Below are 6,176 nucleotides of genomic sequence, written 5' to 3' on the forward strand. Positions count from 1 at the left end.
GCCTTTGCTTTTTGGCCGTCCCTTGAATTAAAGGATTCTACTAAGATGACGTTAGAATGCGACTAAGGTAAGGAATAAGGAATGGTGATGGTGCAGGAAGCCTTTTCTTCCTAAAGGGACAGGCTTTTGTGTCACCGACCCTGTGGTTGTTGTCTTTGGATCCCGCTTTCGTTTAATATTATTGGTAATTTTGACGAAGATATCACATAACCTATACCTTTTTACACATTTATAGGGACTAGGGATCCTTAATTTGTGGGCTGATTTATTGCAACTAAAAATAAAGAAATTGATAAAATAAAAAATTGGGAAGCAAATCATTATCTAAATGATCCATGAGAAAGTTTGGATTAAACACATCATCCAATCACATTTGATCATTTAACCAACCACGGAAAAAAAAATTCCGCTGTGGATGAATTATTGATTTGAAAGTAACCATTTCACCAGCAAATTTCAGTATAATCTAGAGCTAATTTGCTCTTCACGATTAACACAATTACATGCAGAGTACTCTAAACCCAAAATCTAAATACATTGAAGTCTTATGCTCAGAGAGAGAGAAAGATATTTGCTTTTTTTTTCAATCATATTCTCATTTGTGCCCTTTCTTTGAATTAATTTATCAATGCGGTTCATGTAAATTATTCCCTTTGTTCCAGAAAGATATATGTTTTGAGTACTTTTTTATATTCTAAAAAGTTTATTCTTTTAGAAAGTGAATACATTTTTTTGCAAAGTTTATTTCACCTATATCTTCATTTAATAAAGTTTTCCTCGCTTATCACGTTTCATATTAACCAACCATAATTCTTCTCTATCAACTACATTCTTCTCTTTTCAAGTAGAACTAGTTGAATTACCCGTGCAACGCACTAGGACATTGTCGTCAAATTTGTGTACTGTTATCCTTTTTTAAAAAAATTGTAAGAAATTTGTATTGTTTAAATATATAAATGTTAGTTAAAAATATATATATATAGTGTAATTTTTTTTATTGTTGATGAATTTTAAATATTATTATTTTCTAAAAAAAAACAAGAGACGTTAATGTAAATTGAGAAAAAACATTTTGATGACAATTTTACATAAAATATTTCAACTAAAATCATAATAATAAAAAAATAACATCAAGGGTTTAGAATGATAAACTTATTGTCGCTATCGGGGTCGCGTCGCACTAAGAGGCTAATCTATTAAGAGATGAGTCGTCACCAATTTTTTAAATGGGAACATCGAAAAACCTAAAAGAATGGTCTACAAACCAGATATCAAGTTCAGAAGTCTATTACGCGTGGGGAAGGTGTTAGCACCACACAACGCCCGTTCTAAGACTGTATCTAAGATCAATTATGATTCCTTAACTTTGAAAAGTATTCATTTTACTCGATTTTCTATAGTTTTTCCTTTTTTTTTTCTTTTTATTAAAATTATTTACCCAAGAACCTTAATGTTCTTTTTTTAGGGTGCTTGTCGAGAATTAAATCCTGGCCTACATATTTTCTGTGAGGAGACATCAATGCTACGTAGTTCTAACGTGGAGATGAGTTTTTTAAGGTTTTTTAATTGGGTGCCTGACATGAATGCCCACTCCTACACACCTTTATTGAAGGACTCAAGGCTAACATTGTTCTACAGTGTTTGAATGAGAGGTTTTTGGCAATTTTACTTTCTTTTTATTATTTTGACCTAAACTTGTCCCTTAAGGAATTACAAACCGATTTGAACAAGTTTGAGTTTACAATGAAGTGCTTCTAAACAAGCAATTGTAAACAGATTTTATAACAATGAAGAAATAGATTGATAAGGTATTCACTTGAGTGTATTTTGATTACAATGGTATCTCTTAGCTATTTCTTCCTTTGGCCTTCATATACACCAAGCTTCACGTGGTGTATCTGTAGAAGGATTCTATCCGTTGGAGGGCACTTCTGGAATTTCCAGAACCTGCTGTGGCTGATCCTCGTTAGGTAGGCGGTCATAATAGTACACTGCGCTTGTACTTTTGATAGTGACACATGCCTTTTCCTTTTAACTTCTGATCTTCAGAGGCGCTTCTCATTGGAACTAGTGAAGTTTCAAATCAGAGTCACGAGGTTGCTTGGATCTTCAGAACTTCAAGTCTTCAGCATCTGGACCGTTCACTCAGAACTTCTGGTCTTCAGAACCAACTTTCTTTGCGTCTTCAGAATCTTCAAGTCTTCAAAGTCTTTGAACGTTCACTTAGAGCTTCATCTTGATCTTCATAACCCTTTATCAAATCTTCAAGTCTTCAGAGTCATCATCTTCATAACCCTTTATCAGAGATTCAACTTCATAACTTCTGAAGGAATATTCTACCGTTCATCAGAACGTAGTGAGTGCAGAAGCGGATTAATGGTCAATGTTTGGTATTTTACTTCTGATGAATTTATCTCTTGATCTGAATCAAAACCTGTTTGTCAAACACTTAAAAGACAATCGTTAGAGTACCAAAATTGTTCATCCACAAATATATGCTTGTTATCATAAAAACCTAGAGATGTACAACAGAACCAAATCATGGTCTTACAGGTCTACTGGCAATGCCCTAGAAGATGAGTTGGTCTATGGGCGATGTCTTGGAAGATGAGTTAGTCTGCGAGAACTGCCCGGAAGATGAGTTAGTCTACTATCATGGCATTCCCAGATTATTTTTGTAACGCCCCGATTTCTCGAGTGTTACACAGTAACTAATTAACCAATTTTCATAAAGAGTTTTCGTCGATTCACTTATTAATCTTCAATTAATGACAAACCTTTCATTTTACAAAAACTCTTGAAACATAACCTTTCCAAAAAACACGCGGAAGTAACCAACTTCGTAAAACTTTTTAAATAACCAACTGTAAAGAGTACGAAACAAAGGCCTGAATGAAAATAAAGATTACATCAAAACTTGTTCATTCGAATTTAAGCAATAAAATTGTTCGATACCAACACTTCGGAAACTCTCAACCCCAACAGAAAACAAAAGACTCTCAACCCAAACCCTATTCTTTAGCCTCTTCCTCTTCCTCTAAAGTGTAGTCGTCCTCCAGTATTGGCACGTCACGTAGCATCAACTCCCAAGAATGAGTCATCGCCATTATCTTCACGACCATCTACCCCCCCCCAAACAAACACATAGCAAACAAGCAGGGTCAGGTCCAACAAAAGAATGATAATGACAAAATCAACAACAACATATATAATATAAGTACATTATATGTCTTTTATGGGAAAGAGTCAGTTACTAACGGAATCTCACTTCACACAACCCACCAAAACTTCCATGGCCATAATCACGATCATCCGCAGATGAACAAATCTCGGAGGGGACTCACCGTACAACCCTCAATCATGTGGGGGGACTCACCGTCCGCCAGACTCACCGTCCGTCCACAGAATCACAAGGCGACCGCAGTCAGCCAATCACGTGGGGACTCACCGTACAACCCACAAAACACCCTCGCGTGCAAGGTACCATCGTTCTCATGGTCCATAGTCCTCACCAGACCTATGTCCAATTATTCACATTTACTTGCAAGCGAGTTTATTACACTTTTCTCTTTGTTAAGTCTCTAAAATCAATCTTAGAGTCTTATCATACTCTTTATACAACAACCTTCACAACACAACATTCACGGGTTACAAGGGAATTACGGCTAGGTGAGCGACCCTTGAACCATTAACTCAGAAAATAAATATAATCCACGTAAAGGAACGCAAGAACATTCACTCATGCATAATATATCATCGCAACTTCAACATATTGACAGCAGAAACAACTTTCACAAAAATAGAGCCACAGAATGCATCTTTCAACCAAAAATCACGTATGATACCTTTCTAGAAAGCTATTTTAAATATCTACAACTCTCTAGTTACACACTTGTTCATTTGAGTCCCAGAATTAGGTGATATTAGGCCTTAAAGCTAACTGTCCGGAACAGGAAGACAGCAGGTGTGACAGTTACTAAACACGACCCCCAGATCACATTACTAAACCAAAAATTATGATATTTATATGTCTGGAAAGATATTTCGAAAATCTACAACTTTCATTTTAATCACTTTTTCATTTGATGACCATAAACAGGTAAAAAGGGGCTCTGAAGTCCGCTGTCCAGTACAGGAAACTGGCAGCGAAACTCCCATGGCTCTATGGTTTTCAAAAATAATTTTCCTTCCTTCCCCTTTGATCATGGCAATCTTGGTACAGCCCCAACAACCCAAATATCTACTCAAAATTTCAGAACCAAACATTTAGCAAGGATCATGTTATAACAAGTGTAAAATAGCACAAAACTTAATAAATACCATGGCAACTCGCATAAAATCATAGATTCAGATCATAAACAACGTTTGAGGATCATATTCATGGCTTTTCAAGAGAAAAATTCCAGCAAGCAAGCATGTACAGGAAATCATGCAAAAACAGTCCAAAACTCAAGTTGTTTCTCATGGCAATTCATGGCATATTCCCTAAAGAACCTACCCATTCCTAGAACCAGCCCTTACCTTTGTCCTTAGGCTTGAAGAAAAGATGAAAGTGAAGAGCAAGGTTCTGGTTTCTCTCCTCTTCTCCCACGCGTGACCTTCCTCTCTCCCTCTCGCTCGCGAACTCCTTCTCCCTCTTGTGCGAACACGTCGACGGTGGTGGGGCTTGGGACGGTGACGGCTAGGGTGCAAGGGGAAAGTTTCTCTCACTCTTTCTCCTCTGTTTTACGTGTTTCAGAAGTGCACCAGGTTTCTTTCTTCAGAATAGTGTGAAAAGAAACCCTTTCCCTCCCAAGACCCTTCATAGCCTGCGTCCCCTCTCTTGGGCTAGGGTTTGTTTTCTTTCAAGCCCAACCCAAGTCAAAACCCTTGACCCCATCACTTAAGAACTTACTCAGAACTGAAACTAATCAAAAACCTCAGTCCTTTTTAGTAATATCACGATCACACTCGGAATTGAAAGGAAACACATCAATTAAATCCGCTGGTACTGTACAGCCAGGATCATCGTCACTAAACCGATGATATCTCGAGCTACAGAGGTCGGAATGACCTGATTCCACTTCGAGAATTTTCTAGACTTAAAGGGCTACAACTCTCATGAAGGAAGTTTTCCCAAATGAAGTCGTTAAGACCCTCTAAAAATTCGCACAAGTTGACAGTTCTAATCTGCCAGCTATCAAACATTAACTAAAACTTCAATTTTATTCGAACTTCCATAAAATTGTTCCAAATTGAACTTAGGGCCTTACAATTTTAATTTTCACATATCTTTCTACATTTTTTTATTATTATTTAAAAGCAACCTTCACCATTGAAGCACAACACTCGGTCAAAAGTTGGTAGACAAGAATGATGGTTTTTTGGTTCGAATGGTATAAATGGGAGATGATTTTCAAATGGTGGTAGAACTTAGACAAGTAAAAGCCCGCAAAGCAATGCTTATCATCGTTATTAGGCTGGGAGGCGATCAAATGCGAGAAGCCCCCAGGTGTACTCAATATAATCATGACAACCTATCATGGAAAATAGGGAACTTCAAGTCTTACTTCATCGGCGAATTCTACCATACTCGCATTGTATGATACATGACCGACGCGTTTTGACGTGGATCAATAAGAGATCGACACCTGACACCGTATTTAAATATTTATTTCATTTTTAAACATATACAGAAAAATGAAGATAAAGACATATTTATTATTAGTTATTATTATATCCAAGTTTAGTTCAGGTAAACCCACCCACTATGGTTAACACATTTCAAGGTTTTGAATTTCTGAGAGGGAAAATGAAGTGAGTTGTCATGTCATCTATTGAGGGAGCTGAACTAAGAGTGTTTCAGACCACAGCGACGAAGAAAGCGACCACGGCGGCGAAGGCGACCACGACGGCGAAGGGTTTGTTGACGGCGTTGAAGGCTCCACTGTAAGCAGCGAAGGCGTGTTGGACGGGTCCTGAAGCTATTTCAAAGTTTCTTCCTGGGTTCCTTTTTCCACTCAAAAATTCTCACAATCTCTTGAGTAAATCAAAGTCAAGACACACAAAGAATTATGCCACTGAATTTGTGTAGAGTCACACAGATTAGAATAGATTTTAGAAAATAGAAGAGGAAAAGAAACCAAAACAAAACTAACAGAACTGAACAAAGAAAAGGACACAAGAAGAAAATAAAA

General features: G+C 37.1%; 1 long non-coding RNA gene across 2 annotated transcripts; it reads right to left on the minus strand.

The window, feature by feature from the left end:
- Positions 1-1,653: 1,653 nt before the first annotated feature.
- LOC130737865 (uncharacterized) lies at positions 1,654-5,212 on the minus strand. 2 transcript variants are annotated; one of them, XR_009019000.1, is made up of 3 exons: positions 4,522-5,196; positions 2,552-3,122; positions 1,654-2,434 (listed from the first exon to the last, which is right to left on the minus strand). It is a non-coding gene; the product is annotated as an uncharacterized LOC130737865 (long non-coding RNA). The 2 variants fall into 2 exon arrangements; XR_009018999.1 differs by having other exon boundaries at positions 1,654-3,122; positions 4,522-5,212.
- Between the last annotated feature and the right edge of the window lie 964 nt (positions 5,213-6,176).

This window comes from Lotus japonicus, chromosome 2 (assembly GCF_012489685.1).
Source record: "Lotus japonicus ecotype B-129 chromosome 2, LjGifu_v1.2".
Classification (NCBI taxonomy): domain Eukaryota; kingdom Viridiplantae; phylum Streptophyta; class Magnoliopsida; order Fabales; family Fabaceae; genus Lotus; species Lotus japonicus.